General features: G+C 38.7%; 1 protein-coding gene across 1 annotated transcript in view; it reads right to left on the bottom strand.

Annotated features, from left to right (window-relative positions):
* ST18 (ST18 C2H2C-type zinc finger transcription factor) overlaps window positions 1–3258 on the bottom strand; it is a 73977-nt gene extending 70719 nt beyond the window's left edge. The window contains exon 1 of the mRNA XM_032591892.1: window positions 3179–3258. The gene's annotated coding sequence lies outside the window, so the exon portion shown is untranslated. The remainder of the gene's footprint in view (window positions 1–3178) is intronic.
* Between the last annotated feature and the right edge of the window lie 15805 nt (window positions 3259–19063).

Below are 19063 nucleotides of genomic sequence, written 5' to 3'. Positions count from 1 at the left end.
TTTAAAAGATCTGTATGTTTACTTGGGAGAAATTTTTGGTTACATATTTGAGAAATGCTTCCATTTAGAAACTCAGAGTCTAATTTGAAATGGCATTCCCTTTGATGAAAACATATGGCTGAAATTTCATTCAAAACAATGATTGAGAAAAACAACAATTAGATAACTTTAATGATAGACTCAGGGCTGGAAGTATGTTTAGAAGTCACATCCATTGATCTTTCAGATTTCAAAGAAGAGTACAACAAATTAGAAAACTGTGAATTCCTAAAATCTGTCCAATAAACAGTGGGTTCTACAGTTTTCCAGCTTATTTTCCAGTCATAAATTCTCAATGCAAGTTACAAGAAGACATGTAACAAATTAAAAAATGCAGGTTCAGCAATAGATCTATTCTGAGTGCACTCCCCTCAAAAAATAAAATACAAAAATCAATGAAAGTTATGAATCCCTGAGCCTATGGAAATTATTTATAGGTTCCATTTCTATGGAATATTCATAATAGGTATTCCTGTGGATTTCTTTTAACTAGGAAGAACACCACAGACTTGTGGAAAGGAACCAAGGAGTAGAAGTTTGAATTAAGGATGATTCAGAAAAAAAAACAACAGTATGATGATTGAAAAAGAAAAAAAATTAAATTATTATTTTCAGAGACATCCTTTTATTTAAGGAAAATCCAAATGAATCTACAGATAAAATATCAAAATAAGAAAGCAAATTTAATGAAGTCATTACAAATTATTTGAGCTTCTATAAACCATCAATAAAAAATTAGAGGGGGGGTCTGGGGGCTCAGTTGGTTGAGTGTCTCAGCTCAGGTCATGATCCAGGGTCGTGGGATCAAGCCCCACATCAGGCTCTGTGCTGAGCGTGTAGCCTGCTTAAGATTCTTTCTCCCTCTTCCCTTCTCCCCCACTCTCTACCTCTCCCTCAAATAAAAAAAGAAATTAATTAGAAAAAAAGTTAAAAAATAAAACCATTTATAATGCATAGAAATATAAAATACTTAGGGATAAATCTAAAAAAAGATGCATAAAACTTACACAAAACAACATTTAAAGAAAACTAAAGAACTAAACAGAGAAATAGAAGATGTGCATGGAATTAAAAACTCAGTGTTGGAAGATTTCAATTCTCCCCAAATTTATCTATTAGATTCAATGAAATCTCAAAGTCCCAGGAGTAATTTTTTTTTTTTTAGAAAGTAACAAGTTAAGGGGCACCTGAGTGGCCCAGTGGGTTAAACATCCAACTCTTGGTCACGGCTCAGGTCATGATGTCATGGTTTGTGAGATGGAGCCCCGCATGGAGCTCTGCGTTCACAGGACGGAGCCTGCTTAGGATTCTCTCTCCCTCTCTCTCTGCCCCTCCCCTGCTCACAATTGTTATCTCTCTAAATAAATAAATAAACTTAAAAAATAGAAATTAACAAGCTAATTGTAAAATTTCTATGAAAATGCAAAGAACTAAGAACAACATACACCATCTTGAAGAAAGCAACAAAGTTGAAAGACTTACAGTTTTAAATGTCAAAATTTATCATAAATCTCTAGTACTTGACATAGGGTGTTGTGGTGCAAGCATAAACAAATAGACCAATGTAACACAACAGATATTCTATCCACTGGGTTCAGAAATAGGTTCACACATATGTGGTCAATTTTTGACAAAGGTATTGTTGAGAAAAGGGTTGTTTCCTCAGTGAATGGCACTGAGTCAATTCGATATCTATCTGAAAAAAAATGTCTTGACTTCTATGTTATATCATATACAACAAACAATCCCAGAAGAATTATGGATTTAAAAGACTAAGAAGAGAGTAGAAAAAGCAATCCATTGAATGGGAGAAGGTATTTGCAATTCATCTTTACTTAAAAAAAAAAAAAAAACTTTACATACAGAATCTATAAAGATTTCTTGCAAATAAATATGAAAATCACAACCTAATGGAAGAATCACAACATAGATCCACAGGTCTCTGGAGGAGGGCCACAACATTGCAGCAAAGAATTAGAAATTCTCAAAAAACAGCACTGGCAGAGATAGAATCCCTGAACTTGAAGCCAGAGATGGCCATCGTCAACTAGTTTCTGTTAGATCTACCAAGTCATGATGTCAAGCAGGCATAGAAGTCATGGAAGGCCCACCATTAGGCTGAGGCAAGTCTAGAGGAAACAAGCAAGATCAGCGATCAGATTCCATAACATCCACCATTATGGTGGCAGTACCTCACCATCAACAGCCACAGATGAGCCACATATAGGGGTCTTGAGTATCAGACACAAAGGGAGAAAAAGGATGAACTTGATTTATAAATGAGTTGGCTCAGCATCTGAGGGCAACTGGAAAACAGGCCGCAGGTCACCATGTAAGGGTGGCTCTGAAAGGACAGAGAGAAGAAACTTCCCAGTGGGCAGAGCTACAGGACAGGGCAGGGATGCAGCTGGCCCTCCACTTTGCATGAAGAGAAAAGTTGCCAAGGAAAGGAAATATAGGTGCCCATAGGCAAAGCGAATAGTTTAGTTAGTCAGGCAGGGACAGAGATGAATGGTTTAGCTGGAAAATCAGGGACAAGAAGGTCTGAGGAAAAGGCATGTGAATGCAGTTATGAAAGTTAGGATGAAATTTGAAGGCCTTTGTCTTGTGCAATGACACCCACCATATAGCACATACCAGGAAATGAGCATTAAACCACCTTCCAGACACAATGGCCTTGTCAGACATCAGCCAGGCCCTTTCTTTAGCTTTCAGATGCTGTTGCAATGGAGTCATTAATGGAGTAGACTCAGGGGCAGGGGAGGAGGCATTGAATATACCGAAAACATGGATTCCCACCAAGACTGAATTAGCTACTCTCACAGCCCAATGTCCTGTGTGTCAGCAAAAGAAATAAATGGCACGTGCCCAGTATGACACCACCCTTTGAGAAGACCAACCAGCCAGTGGGCCCTTTTCATTCTGGAAGGGGCAGCAATTTAACTTGACTGGAATTGACACATATTTTGGATATGGACTTGTTTTTCTCGCCTTCAGAGCCTCATAGCACCACTCTCTGAGGGCTTACGGAATGTTTGTTCCACACAAGAAATTCTCATACATCTCATTGGACCACAGGAGCCTGTTAGGAAGATGACTATGGGAACAAAACAATTGGATACATGTTATTATCACTTACCACACATCGCAGAAATTGCTGGCCTGATGGAGTGATACAATGGCTTCTTGAAGGCATAGCTGAGATGCTACCTTTGGAGGTGATACCCTGCCAAGATGAAATCATATGGCATTTGTTTTTCTTCATCTGACTTATTTCACTTAAGCATAATACCCTCAAAGTCCATCCATGTTGTTACAAATACAAGATTTTATTCTTTTTTATGGCTGAGTAGTATTCCAGTGTGTGTGTGTGTGTGTGTGTGTGTGTGTGTGTGTGTGTGACATCTTTATCCATTCATTCACTGACAGACACTTTGTTTCCATATCTGAGCTACTGTGAATAATGTTGCAATGAATATAGAGGTGCATATATCTTTTCAAATAATTTTTTTTGTTTTCTTCAAATAAGTACCCAGAAGTGGAATTGTTGGAATATACGACAGTTTTTTTTAAATTATTCTTTTTTGAGAAATCTCCTTTCTGTTTTCCATAGGGGCTCCACGAATTTATATTCCCAACAACAGTACACAAACATTCACTTTTCTCCACATCCTCACCAGCCTTGTTATTTTGTGTCTTTTTGATAATAGCCATCCTGGTGGGTATAAGATGATATCTCAATGTGATTCTGATTTTATTTTACTGATGATGAGTGATGTTGAACATATTTTCATATGTCTGTTGGCAAACTACATATCTTTGGAAAAATGTCTATTCAGATCTCTGCCCATTTTTAATCAGATGGTTTGTGTTTTGTTGTTGTTATTGAGTTGTAGATCTTGATATATCTTGGATATTAATCCCTAGGCAGATACACGATTTGCAAATATCTTCTTCCATTGAAGATGTTGCCTTTATGTTTTCCTAAGGATTTCCTCCACTGTACAGAAGCTTTTTAGTTTGATGTAGTGTTATTTGTTTATTTTGCTCTCGTTGCCATTGGCTTTGGAGTCAGATCCAAAAAATATCACCAAGAGAAATGCCAAGGATCTTACTGCCTATGTTTTCTTCTAGGAGTTTTGTGGGTACTGGTCATATATCCAAATCTTTAATCCATTTTAAATTAGTGTGTATGGTATTAGATAGTGGTCCACTTTCATTCTTTTGCATGTGGCTGTCCAGTTTGCCCAACACTATGTGTTGAAGGGACTGATCTTTCTCCATGGCATATTATTGCCTCCTCTGTCATAAATTAACTCACCACATATATATGTGTGTGTAGGGGGGTGTGTGGGGGGGTTATTTATGACATTTCCATTCTGTCCCATTGATGAATGTTTCTATTTTTATGCCAATACCATACTGTTTTATTACAGCATTGTAATATAGTTTGAAATCAGGGAGTGTGATGCCTCCACTTTTATTCTTCTTTATCAAGATTGCTTTGGCTATTCAGAATCTTTTGTGGTTTCATATAAATTTTAGGATTTTTTTTTCTATTTCTGTGGGAAAAATGTCATTAGCATTTTGATAGGGATGACTCTGAATCTGTAGAGTGCTTTGGGTTATATGGACATTTTAACAATATTAATTCTTTCAGTTCATGAGCATGGGATATCTTCCCATTTATTTGCATCCTCCTCAAGTTATTTCATCAATGTCTTGTAGTTTTAGAGTACAGATGTATCACCTCCTTGGTTAAATTTATTCCTACATACTTTTTAATACAATTGTAAGGATGTTTTTTAAATTTCTTTCTGATAGTTTGTTGTTAGTGTATAAAAACACAACAGATTTTTGTATGTTGATTTTGTATCCTGCAACTTCACTGAATTTGTTTATTAGTTCTAAGTTTTTTGGTGAAGGCTTTAGAAAAGTCTTCTATGTATAGTATCATGTCATCTGAAAATAGTGACAGTTCAACTTCTTCCTTATCAATTTGGATGCTTTTTATTTATTTCTCTTGTTTGATTGCTGTGGCTAAGACCTCCACTACTATATTAAATGAAAGTGTTGAGAGTAGACATCTTGCCCTGTCCCTGATCTTAAAGGAAAAGTTCTCAGTTTTTCACCATTGAGTATGATGTTAGTTGTGTACTTGTTATATATGGCCTTTATTGTTTGAAGTACATTCCTCCCATACCTGCTTTGTTGAGCATTTTTAGCATTAATGGATGTTAAATTTTTTCAATGCTTTTTATGCATTGATTGAAATGATCATAACATTTTTTATCCCTCATTTTGTTAATATAGTGTGTCACATTGATTTATTTGTGGATGATAAGCCATCCTTGCGTCCCAGAAATATAGTCCACTTGATCACAGTACACAATCTTTTTCGTGTATTGTTGAATTCAGTTTGCTAATATTTCTTGAGGATTTTTGCATCTGTGTTTATCATGGATATTTGCCTGTAATTTTCTTTTTTGTGCATCCTTTTCTGCTTTTTTGTAGCCAGGTGATGCTGACCTTGTGAAATGAGTTTGGAAATACTCCCTCCTCTTCAACATTTTGAAAAATTTGGGAAGAATAACTATTGAATCTTCTTTGAATATTTGGTAGAATTCACCAGTGAAGTCATCTGGGATTGGACTTTTGTTTTGTTGGGAGGTTTAGATTACTGCTTCCATATCCCTGAAAATTGGTCTATTCAAATTTTCTATTTCTTCATTAATCAGTCTTGGAAGATTTTATGTTTCTAAAAATTTATCCATTTCTTCTAGGTTGTCATTTGTTGGCATATTATCGTTCATAGCAGTCTCTTACGATCCTTTGTATTTCTTTGGTATCAGTGGTAACTTCCCTTCTTTCACCTCTGACATTACTTATTTGAGCCCTCTCTTTTTTTCTTATTAAGTCTAGCTAGGAGATTATTAATTTTGTTTATCTTTTCAAAGAACCAGCTCTTAGTTTAAATGATATTTTCTATCGTCTTTTTGCTGTCTATTCCATTTATTTCTACTCTGATCTTTATTATTTCCTTCCTTCTTTTCTTTAACTTTGGGCTTCATTTGTTTCCTCTTTTTCTCATTCCTTTTGCTGTAAAGTTAGTTTATTTGAGATTTTGAGTGTAAAGTTAGATTGTTTATTTAAGATTTTTCTTGTTTCTTGATGCAGGCTTGGATTGCAATGAATTTCCATCTTAAAACTGCCTTTGCTTCATCCCATATATTTTGGTATGATGTATTTTCATTTTCATTTGTCTAGGTATTTTTTTATTTCTCCTTTGATTTCTTCATTGAACCTTTGGTTATTTAGTAGCATGTTGTTTAATCTCCACATATTTGTGATTCTTCCCAGTTTATTTTCCGTGATTGATTTTCAGTTTCACACCATTGTGGTTTGAAAAGATGCTTGATATGATTTCCATCTTCTTAAATTTATGTGGACTTATTCTGTGGCCTAACATATGATCAATCCTGAAGAATATTCCATGTGCACTTGATAAGAATGTGTATCCTGCTGCTGTTGGATGGAATGTTCTGTTTAATCTATCTGGTCTAATGTGTCAGTGTTTCCTTCTTCATTTTCTGTCTGGATGACCTATCTATTGATGTAAGTAGGGTGGTAAAGTCCCCTACTATTGTATTGTCATTGATTTCTCTTTTTAGGTCTGTTAATATTTGCTTTCCATATTTAGGTGCTCCTATGCATGATGTATAAACATTTATAAATGTTACATTTTCTTGCTGCATCCCCTGCTTATCTTTTATTACAGTCTTTGCTTTTAAGTCTATTTTGTCTGAAATAAGTATAGCTACCCCAACTTTTTTTTCTTGGTTTCCATCTGCATAAAACATCTTTTTCCAACACTTCACTTTCAGTCTGGGTGTTTTCTTACATCTGAGGTAAGTCTTTTGTAGGCAGCGAAGAGATGGGTCTTGTTTTTTATCCAGTCAGCCACTCTTTGTCTTTTGATTGGAGTATTTATCCATTGACATTAAAAGTAATTATAGATAGGTAGGTACTTACTGCCATTTTGTTGATTGTTTTCCGGCTGTTTTTGTAGTTTCTGTCTGTTTCTTTCTTTTTCTCTTGCTTTCTTCCATTGTGGTTTGATTCCTTTCTTTGGTGTTATTTTTAGATTGCAGTCTCATTATTTTTTGTTTATCTACTATAGGTTTTTGCTTTGTGGTTACCGTGATGCTTGCATATATCAGCCTGTATATACTGGTCTATTTTTTTTTTTTTTAATTTTTTTTTTCAACGTTTATTTATTTTTGGGACAGAGAGAGACAGAGCATGAACGGAGGAGGGGCAGAGAGAGAGGGAGACACAGAATCGGAAACAGGCTCCAGGCTCTGAGCCATCAGCCCAGAGCCTGACGCGGGGCTTGAACTCCCAGACCGCGAGATCGTGACCTGGCTGAAGTCGGACGCTTAACCGACTGCGCCACCCAGGCGCCCCTATACTGGTCTATTTTAAGTCAATAGCAAGTTAAGTTTGAACACATTCTAAAACTACATTTTTATTCCCCATTCCCACATTTTGTATTTTTGATGTCACATTTCATCTTTTTATTTTGTCTATTTCTTAATTTTTACATTTATAGTTACTTTTTTTTACCACTCTTGTCTTTTAACTTTCATAGTAGCTTTATAAGTAATTACTGAATTAACTATATATTTACCTTTACCAGTGAGCTTTTACTTCCATACATTTTCTTGTTACTAATTAGTACCTTTTCTTTCAGCTTAAATAAGTCCGTTTAACATTTCTTGGATGGCAAGTTTAATGGTGATGAACTACTTTGGTTTTCACTTGTTTGGAAAACACTGTATCTCTCGTTCAATTTTGAATGATAACCTTACAAGTATAATATCCTTGGTTGCAAGTTTTTGTTTTCAGCATTGCTAACATATCATGATACCTCTTCCTGGACTACAAAGTTTCCGGTGAAAAATCTGCTCATAGTTTTATGGGTTTCTTTGTACATAACAAGTTGTTTTACTCTTGCTGTTTTAAGATTTTGTCTTTAATCTTTGACACTTTAATTATGATGTATCTTGAGGTGGATCCCTGGATTCATCTTATTTGAAATTCTGTGGAGTTCCTGGATCTGTCTGTTTCCTTCCCCAGGTTAGGGATGTTTTCAGCCATTATTTCTTCAAATAAGTTATCTGTTCTTTTTTCTTTCTCCTTTTGATAACCGTATAAGTGAATGCTTTTCTAACAGACGTTGTCCTAGAAGTCCCTTATTTTCACCTTTTAAAATTCTTTTTTCTCTTTGTTGCTCTGTTTGGGTGAGTTCCACTGCCATGTCTTCCAGGTCGCTGATCCTTTCTTCTGTTTCACCTAGTCTGCTGTTGAACCCCTCTAGCATATTTTTCAGTTCATTTATTGTATTCTTCAGTCTGTGGCTTCAGTTTGGTTCTTTCTTATAGCTTCTATTACTCTGTTGAAGTTCTCTCTGTGTCCATCTATTCTCCTAAGATTAGTGAGCATCTTAATGAGCATTACTTTGAATTCTTTATCAGGTAAATTACTTATCTTCCATTAAAGGTCGTGTGTGTGTGTGTGTGTGTGTGTGTGTGTGTGTGTGTTGTGGCTTTGTTTGTTTTGTTTTTCTGGGATATTATCTTGTTCTTTTGTTTGGAGCATAGTCTTCTGTTTCTTCATTTTGCTTGACTCTGTGTTTATTTCTATGTATTAGGTGAACAGCTACCTCTCCCAGGCTTCAAGGGGTGGTTGTAGGAAGACTGAGGGAGTGTCTGCCTGTCTGTTCAGGGCCCTCAATATGGTAGCCTGCCAAGAATTATCTCTACAATGTTTCAGCCTCTTGACACTGAGAAACACAAGCCCTCACACAAAGCCAGGCATTCAAGGGATGTCCCCTGTGTGGACTGTGTACAAGCACTGGGTCACGGTACAACACCCACTGGGTTTAGGCCCAGGCAGGAACACCAGGCCAGGGTAAGCCTGTCCACTGGAAATATGCACTTTTTAAAAATGTTTGTTTATTTATTTTGGGGGGGGCAGCAGGGGCGGGAGAGAGAGAATCTGCACTGTCGGTGCAGAGCCCAACACAGGGCTCAAACTCACAAATGGTCAGATCATGAAATCAAGAGTCAGCCACCTAACTGACCGAGCCACACAGGGGCCCCTGGCAATATGCAGTTTTAATGATTATTGCATAGTGTTATGTCCTTGATAGTTTGAATATATGGGTCCAAGAGCTATGAGGTAGATTAGGAGTGGCTCGGTGTACCGTGACGTCCAGCGGCCAACTTGAGGGACTTATATATCCCTTACCCCAAATCTAGACTCTGTGGGTCTGATGATCTCGGTCCCCAAAAGGAGAATGCTTACATCAGGGAACATAGTAAAAGTCCTGTTAAACTTTAAGCCCCAAATGCCTCTCAGGCACTTGGACTTCTTGCACTGGGATATCAGCAGGCAAAGAAGAGTCATCATCCTGGAAAGAGTAACTGACCCTGATCATTGGGAGAAGTGAGGTGGCTGTTACATTTTCAGGACGGAGAAGACTACATTTAGCACCCAAGTGATCCACCGAGGTGTCTCCTGGTTTTTCCTAGCCGAACCGGCAACAAATCAACATGTGCAGCACACAGAGAATCTGAATGTTACGCTGACCAGGGGCTCAGATCCCTTAAGGAGGAAGGTCTGAGTCAGGCCACCAAGTAAGCCACCTAGATAAGCAGATGTACTTGACAAGGATGTAGGGAATGACTAGACGAGTAAATAGAAATTAAGCTTGATATGTGAAGCAGGTGGATCCGAAGTGTGACACGTAGACTGTAGTGGTTGCCATGATATGCCCTTACCCTCGCTCCAATTCAGGATTAAGGTGCTCATTTCCCCTGCCTAGAGAGAGTGCTGGACTCTAATGGCTCTTAGCTGAATCCAAGAGAATTGCCCTGAGAGAACTTGTAACTCCAAACACATCCCCACAGGGGCAGCCCGCATTCACCCTGGCCTTAAGGAAGGACGAACTCTGAAGAGCAATCTCAGAGCTCTCAGTAGAAATGGCCAAGGCTTCTGTTGCAACCGCACTGCAATTCATCTCCCTATGTGCAATCCTGCCGCCCTTTCTTCTGACGGGTGCTGTTCCCAAGAACATGCCTCCCCGCCCACCGAAAACAAGCACAAAACATTGTGTGGCACATTCATGTCTCGGTCTGCTTCTCAGGGGGTCTAATGTTGGGTAAGGACTGATGAAATTAGCCCTGGGGGTTGCAGGCAGGTACCTGCTAGGCTGAAAGCCCTGGTAGGTGTGCAGCTCACCCCTGACCTACAGAACTGGATACGGTCTCTCTTGCAATTCTTGTTCTGAGAGAATTTATGATCTTGGCTGCAGTATGTAGCTTTGCTCTTGGCTCCGTTCGAGGCAAGAAGTTGAAGGCACAATTCATTATTACTCACTTAGAAAACCAAGAAACATTGATGCTTTCTACTTGGAAGACTGATAGTAAAAACCATGTTAGTTTCTTTGACAACATAGCGTATTGTTTTGACATATGTTTTTCACATCACTCCATTGGGATAGCCATTCGTGGTGAGTCTCGTTATATATTTAATTTTAAAATTTGAAAAAATTGGCATATTTCAGTGACTTTTTCAAGGAGCTTGTTATTAGCTCAGCAGAATAAAATATGCAAAAGTGTGAAACATGATCTCCGTTAAGAACTCATAATCTAACTCGGGGGAGAAAGGAAACACATGAGACAAAAATAACTGACAGGAGGGAATTTATAATTATGTTTGAAATGAGTGACACAGCAAATATATGAGACAGTAGCTCAGAGAAGAGGTAGACAGGATCGACTCGCCTGTCCCTGTGTTTCAACAGACAAACTTCTTTTTAGTGATCTAAAACACTACCTATTGAAGTCTAAGAACCTCACTAAAAAGAACAAAAAAAAGCAAGAAAGAAAATGGAATCTTAATGTTATGTACTAGAAAATTGGGTCTTCAATATTTTTCCACTGTATTTTCCACAAAGTGAATGGATTACCCTAAATGCCTAAATCACTGCCGGTAAGAATATAGGCAAATGTGCAGGAATTTTTAGCCTGGACATGATGCTACATCTGATGCAATGTTATATTTTCTCTGCAGTTTTTTTTGTTTGTTTGTTTTAATTTAAGAAGCGTCACTTTCTTTCCTGAAACTCTGCACCCCAACACTCTGAGGTATGGATACCCATAGTCTACAATAGCTACTTGACTGCACTTTTAGCAACTCAGGAGACAGGACCCTGTGGGAAAGTGAAAATCCCATCTTCATTTGAAATGGGTCTCGTGATTCCCGACAGAACCTAAAGGCTACTGTAAATGGCAAATCTACAAGGAAGACTATAGCGATATTGTTCATTCTTTGAGGACAGTGCCTGCAATTCATGAGCCGGCTCTCAGCTCTGTCTTGGAAACTTGTGGCCATGCTCATGTTTACGGAGCTATGTCAAGCTAGAGTGTGCCCAACAGTAAACCTATAATTTAAGCTTCTCCTACTACTCATGTCATAAATTCAGCATCTAAGCTGTTGCTATTTACCGATGGTTGGTTTGCCGTCATGGAACACTGATTCCACGGGCAAGGTTATTTGATAATATCAGGTTTACAAGAGGGAGGAAGGTTTTTCCCCATAAGGCCAGAGCTAATAGATGCCTTTTGGCTCATTTAATTGAGATTAAGTTTTACGAATGATAGATTAATTTTCTAACATCCACAACAGTTTTTTTCATAAAATAGTCAAGCCATTCAAAGCCAAACTGCAACAATAATAGTAATAAAAACCTACTCTTGAATCTCCCTAAAGACCTCCTGTCGCTTCTCCGTGCTGGTGAACACTTCAACTCCACCCAGATGGAAGCATATAAAAATGACAGCAGTTCAAACACGAATCGAGGGAACTGCCTTCCTCCGGGAGATGCACCAAAAAGCTACTCGCTGAATGTGCGCGCGACGTGGCTAGCCCACCTTCTTGCAACAGAAGTTCACTGACCTCTGTGAACTTTTGCTTCTAGTTCCCTTCACCACTGAAGATGTGCTTTTGCAACATGGCAGAAAGAGATGGGAGGTAAGCTGACAGTAGCAGGTAAGTCAAAAATCCTAGTTGGTCCCTGTGAAGACTGACCAAGCGACCATGATGTCATGAACCAATCAGTTCCAAACTCTGCTCTCCAAGAATGCACAACAATCATGCCTTTTTACAAATAATTCAATCCTCACACGAACCCAAGAATTTTATAGAAAGAACTATTCAACCGTTCAGTAAAACACAATACACCAAACTTTGGAATATGGTATAACATAAAATATACATTTCCTGCAATTTATAGCCACAGGCAAATGATGTACCTCAGGTAAACAATGTGTGCACCACCAAATTTCTTTTAATTGCCTATAGATTGACTAAACAATTTAGTTAACGTACAGCAACAGCTTAGCCATGCAATATATAAATAGTTCATTCATCTTTTCAGAAACATAATGTGATGGGTTATACAGATTTCTCCCAAAAGAAATTGGATATAGTAAGATAGAATCAGAAAACTGAAGACAGCAAGAGATGATCAGTTTGTGCATTTCAGGATGAGGGTACCGAAAGAATTCAGAAAGAATTTAAGTACAGAAAGAGATTCGTCGTTGTTTGCTGGGAAATCTAGCTTCATCAAAGCCAGACTGTTATTTTAAATTATTAATACTTCGGGGTGCCTGGATGGCTCAGTTGGTTGAGCATCGGACTTCAGTTCAGGTCATGATGTTAACGGTTCGTGGGTTCGAGCCCTGCGTCGGGCTCTGTGCTGACAGCTCGGAGCCTGGAGCCTGCTTCGGATTCTGTGCCTCCCTCTCACTCTGCCCCTCCCCCACTCACACTCTGTCTCTCTGTCTCTCTCTCTCAAAAATAAATAAACATGAAAACTTTTTTTTAATTTATTAATACTTAAAAATACTTTTATAAGTACATAAAATAAAAAATATATGTGGTTTTATATTTTGTATATCAGTATAGAACTAAAAATACTAAGAAAAATGGAATGTAGGGATCTTATTTTAATCCTAAAGAAATACAAAAATGAAATTCACATAGTTCGTTAATGTTTGTCTTATCAAAATAGTATATATATATATATTTTTTAACATTTTTTTACCTTTGGGAGAGACAGAGACAGAGTGCGAGGGGGGGAGGGGCAGAGAGAGAGGGAGACACAGAATCGGCAGCAGGCTCCAGGCTCCCAGCTGTCAGCACAGAGCCCGATGCGGGGCTTGAAATCATAAACCGCGAGATCATGACCTGAGCCAAAGTTGGTCGCTTAACCGACTGGAGCCACCCAGGCGCCCCTCAGAATAGTTTTTCTGAGGAGAAGATATTTAAAATAAGCCCTACTTAAAAAAAAAAACAAACACTTTAAGATTATTGCATCATCTTAATTGATCTATAAGTATTTTATTATAGATTGTATCTGCTAAAAAAATTAAATGTGGTTGAATAAGAATAGCATTGTGACAATTCAAGTTAATGCATTTGTAGAATTGAGTTCAAAGTGACTCTTTTTATTGTAACTAATGAGTCAACAATCTGAATTCTTTTATTTGAAACTTCTATTCCTAGCCAATAAAATAAAATAAAATAAGTTAAAATAATGAGAGCTGTGAAATTCCATGATAATGGGGATAAAAATACAGTATTTGTGTATCTTATGTTAGTATACAAGACCATATACATTCATTTCTTTGGCATATTCACAAATACCTAGTTTTAGAGGAAAATAAAATGTACTCTCCTTTAATTTCCCTAGCATCATGTTTTATAAAATTTTATATAGCAATTTTGCTACTAGAAGAAATCTTGTTAGCAGAAAATGCTTTCAAAAATGGTTAAATTTAAACAGGAAGGCTTAGGTGCCACTGACGTGGGGGGTTGGGCCGTGCCTTTGCTCCACCTCCGGCCCCTCCCACTTGCCTAAGCTCGGCCAACAAGACACTGGGATGTCAGGGAGCCCTGCTTCCTGGGAGGAACCAGCCATGCTGGCTTGGATCTTCCCTGGGGGACATGGTTTTTAAGCTTCACACTTCAAACTTGAAAGAAAAAGAAATCTTAAATACGAGTATCTTCATACTATTTTCAAATCACCCCCGTGAAGTCTGTAGAAAAGCTTCAATCATCTGGCCATTTAATCAATATCCCATTTTATTTTGTTTGGTGCATGTCTCGCAAGGACTGACACCCTGTACGTCTTCTCCCTGACTTTAAACCTTATTCATAGTTTACTTATACGTGTTTAGACGTTATATATGTGTGTGTAGCATGGGACCTGGGCTTCCTAGAGGTAATGAAGTGTCTGCTTTGATCATCTAGGCACCGGGCAAGTGCTCTCTGCAGCTGGAAGAGAAACAACCCTTCCATGCATGCTTCTAAGGAAAGAAAAAAACCAGTTAACTTTGTCATAAAACTTAGGGCTCAAAGTAAATTGCAGTTATTTAATAATCAGAACGAGAACTTCAGGTTTTAATGGAGGGTGCTGAACAGAACGTAGACCCTGCCAAAATTCCACTTCAGCTCTCATTTTTGAACAGAACGTCAGAAAGGAGAAAGTGACAGTGATTATAAAATACACATAGAAAACGTCTGCTTTAAAATTACTTTTGAACAGGAGCGCCTGGGTGGCTCAGTCGGTTAAGCCTCTGACTTTGGCTCAGGTCATGATCTCACCGTTTGTGAGTTCAAGCCCCACATTGGGCTCTGTGCTGCCAGCTCGGAGCCTGGAGCCTGCTTCGGATTCTGTGTCGCCCTCTCTCTCTGCCCCTCCCCCACTTGTGCTCTGTCTCTCTCTCTCTCTCTGTCTCTCAAAGATAAATAAATGTAAAAAAAATTTTTTTTAATTATTTTTGAACAAAAATGGGGTACCTGGGTGGTTTAATTGGTTGAATGTCTAATTCTTGATTTCAACTCAGGTCGTGATCCCAAGGTCATGGGATTGAGCCCTGCATCAGGCTCCATGTTGTGTAGCCTTCTTGAGATTCTCTCTCTCTCCTTCTGCCCCCTCCCTCACTTGAGCTTCCTCTCTCTCTCTCTCTCTCTCTCTCAAAAAAAATTACTTTTGAACAAAAATAACAAGGTAATTAATATTTAACACATGACTATGTAAAAAAATTCAAGATCATGTGAATTAGCCAGACAACCCAGAGGAGAAAAAAAAAAAGTTTATTGTGGACAACTTTATCAAAACTTATCTCTATTGTATACCATGCCCAAATCTATTGAATATCAAGTTCCTACATGTTTGTGATGCAGGCATAGCCTTATTAATGAAAATGATCTCATTTATTTACAAAGTAAAAACCATTAACTAGTGATGGGGTTTGAAGCTTCTTTGTTTCTGTGGGTCAATCACTCCCAGAAACACTCAAATCAGAGCCACATAAGTAATATCAAGTTAATTTAGTAGAGCTCTAAATGAAGATCAGGAAACACAAAGGTCTAATTAGTATTATAATGAATAAAGTATAGGTGTCCTTCTGTTCTCTAGTATGAACACTTTATTTTCTTTTTCCCAAGATGTGCATATATGAATTCTCTCTACGGAGTAGGTTTTGAATGGTTATTGAGAATAAAGCTTAATATATGTTTAAAAATTTGATGTCAGAATCAAATATTTTCACATACTATGGATAATTATAACCATATCTTGCATATTAAAAGCTAATATAGTGGCTGCTTTTCTTTGCAATGTAATGAATTCGCTACTCCTGGATGAAATTTATATGTGAATAGTTTTACCAGGTATTATTTATATTTGTACTATTTTGTAGTAAAAAGGGGAGTCATGTTATTTTTGTCATCTAGAACAGAGTTTATCAAAGTTGACCCTTTCACTAGTCGCTGATTTTTTTTCTGGCAACTCCCACTGTGGTTTCCATTATAGACATTTTTTGGTGTTCAAAAGAATGTTCCTCTCAAATTCAAGTAGGGTAGATATAGCGTGGACGTGTAGAAAAGAGATTTGCACAAGGACAGATACTATGAAAAGAAGGAGAGCTGAGAGAGAGGGAAAGAGAGAATGAGCTAGAAGAGATCACAAGGAAGTCAGGAAGGTTGGGGGGGGAAGGAAGGAAACCAAGCATAGGGTGGGGGAGGGGAGCAACTCGATTGTCAAAGATGAACCGAAATACAGATACTGAGAGCAGTCTAGAGTGGGAAAGACTGGGAGACACAGACACATCTCTAGGAGGCAGAGGTATACCCACTGAGAGAAAACGAAACAAACAGGCACAGATACAGATACAAAGACAGAACTTCATCAAATAATGTGAGTGACTACTAGGACAAATGACTTTTTAAGAGCACATGGCTGTTTCACGACTCCTATCATAAATGCCAATTTTATTTCCTGACATTTACCTGAATGCAGATATTCGGTCCATAAATCTAGGTCCCTTTCTTAGTCCTCTGAACTGACATACTAGAAACCTACAGATATGCACAAGGTCTCTGCTATGAGAAAGAACTGTCTGATACATCGAATGTTCCCATTTATCCTTCCCAGCTTCACGAGGACATATTATGAGTCATTTCGCAGAACTAGGCCGCTGTTCTGCAGTAACATTTAAAAGGAAGAACAAGGGTTAAAATAGCAAAGTGAGTACTGAGTTAGTAGCCATCACCTACTTTAATATATTGGTATAATTACGTGTATATAAACGTATGTGTAATGTCTCTGTGTGTGTGTGTGTATGTGAAGGTATATGTAGGTACACACACAAATCTGCAAACTGTTTCAGCAGCCAAGCATCCTATTGAATCAGAAATAACTAACTCAGAAAGGCTGTCCCTGCTTTACAAACATGCAACCACCAATGAAGCTGTAAGTCCCACACCTCACTTCCTGTATCCCAGCCCCTTCTACACGTGCCTGTGCCTTCCTTGCTATCTACCTACAGAGCTTCTGAGGAGCCACTTCCCCAGACTGCCCCCATGCAGACAGGCCTGGTCACCACATGGTTCTCCTGCCTCCCAAGCTAGCAGGCTGGCTGACCCCCTGGGCCACTCATAAGATGCCCCCACAGTTCCATTCACCAGCGGGGGCAGGAGTGAGTGACAGTCTTATCAGTGACTCCATTCGAATTTAATACTCCATCACATAATCTTGTTTTTGTAATTCACAGCCTCATTCCGAGTATTACAAAACTGCTTCTCTGAGAACACCAAAGCAACTGGGAACCCAGTTCCGAGCCACAGTTCGCTCATCCAGACGAGTTGGACAGTAGTGCTTCAGGGGACGCGAGGGCTCAGGATACTCATTTCACCATTTGACCCACACATTGGTTGGCTGGGCTTCGGGGAGCCATCTTGTAAATCAGTACTTACAGGGATGTTTCCATGATTAATAGATATCATGAGGTTAAAAACCTATTTGCAGGCTTGGTCTACAGTGTTGTTAAGAAATCATCCCTTGTTTTTAGATGTGGAAATAAACTGATTATCAAAGCTTAACTCATTAAGCACAAAAATCAGAAAAAATAAAGACATTTGGATCTTACAGTATAATCTTTCTTCGGATACATGATTTTTTCATTGCTTTTAAAAATATGGGGCGATCTTGTTCAGGATGGGCAAATAGAAGTGACTTTGAAGTAACAGAGGAAATTGGCCTCCATATGCGCTCAAGGGACAACCTCTGTTCTTTTCCATTCCTTTTCCTTTGACCTCCCAGCCACCCAAACCCACAGCAGGCCAAGAACCAGGCTGATCGAAGACTTTGCCATTCAGTCGAATTTAACTCATCTTTACAGAGTGCCCTCTCTCTGCCCACTGGAGTTGCCTGGGCAGACACCCTCTCAACCTTCCAATCCGGGACAAACCCCACCAGGATTAGTTGCTCATTCCAGCGTGCTCCCTTACATAAATCTATTCTATAGGAACTATCACACTGTGTTTTCATGACCCGCAGGCTATTTCAAAAACTGTGAGCTCTTGTCTTATTCCGTTGCTTTCTATAGCACTTGGACCACATTTAGGCAAAGTTTTTCATTAGCTCCTTATGCGAGTGTCAGGCACCTTTCTAGGTTTGGGGATATTATCAATGAAATAAAAGATCACAATTCCTGCTTTCAGGAAACTTAACGATGCCTTAAAAAAAGACAGATTAGAAACAAGGTAGTAAGTAGTTGCACCACATGTGAAAAGGTGTTCTTTTTTCTTTTTTTTGCCCACCCAAAATAAAACAGGGAAAGAGAATAGAGAAAGCTGAGAAATGAGGGCTTGGCATTTTAAAGGCTGAGGTCAGGGAAGGCCTTGCTGACGAGGAAGCATTTGAGTAAAGACCTGAAGCAAGAGAGGGACAGAGACTTGCAACAATACAAGGAACAGCATTCTAGGCAATGAGAACAGCACGTAAAAGCCTGAGGCATCCAGGGAACGGCATGTGTACACAAGAGAAAATGGAGAGGTCAGAGAGACCAGGTCGGAGTAATAATTTTTTTTCTTTTCTTTCAGAAAAGGGAAAACCATTGGAAGGTTTTGAGAAGAGAGGTGACATGGTCTGAGTTTCCCCTTAACAAGATCATTCTGGCTGCCTTGTGGAGTAAACTGCAAGTTGCTAATGGCAGAGAGAAGAAAACCGGTGAGGAGGTTATCTTAGTAACTCAAGTGAACAGTGATGGTTTGGGAGCCTGGAAAGAGCAGTGGGGGTGGGGAGAAAGGGTCAAACTGTGGGTTTATCTTGAAATTCAACACATAAGAATGTTGAAAGATTGCATTTAGAGTGTGAAGGGAAAAGTCAAGGATGGCTCCAGGGCTCTTGTGCCTCCCAGGTACTGATACAGGGAGGGCTGCGGGTGTGTCCAATTTATAGAAGATCATGACTTCGGTCTGGGATTATTGAGTTTGAGATACACATTAGGGATCCATTTGGAGATGCTGACTACACAGTTGGAGTGTGAAGTTTAGGGAGAAAGGGTTTATTTGTGTGTAAATATATTAAAAGCCTGAATGAGATCAC

This window comes from Lynx canadensis, chromosome F2, assembly GCF_007474595.2.
Source record: "Lynx canadensis isolate LIC74 chromosome F2, mLynCan4.pri.v2, whole genome shotgun sequence".
NCBI lineage: Eukaryota > Metazoa > Chordata > Mammalia > Carnivora > Felidae > Lynx > Lynx canadensis.
Note: the sequence above shows the minus strand (reverse complement) of the source record. Positions and strands in the feature narration are given on the sequence as shown.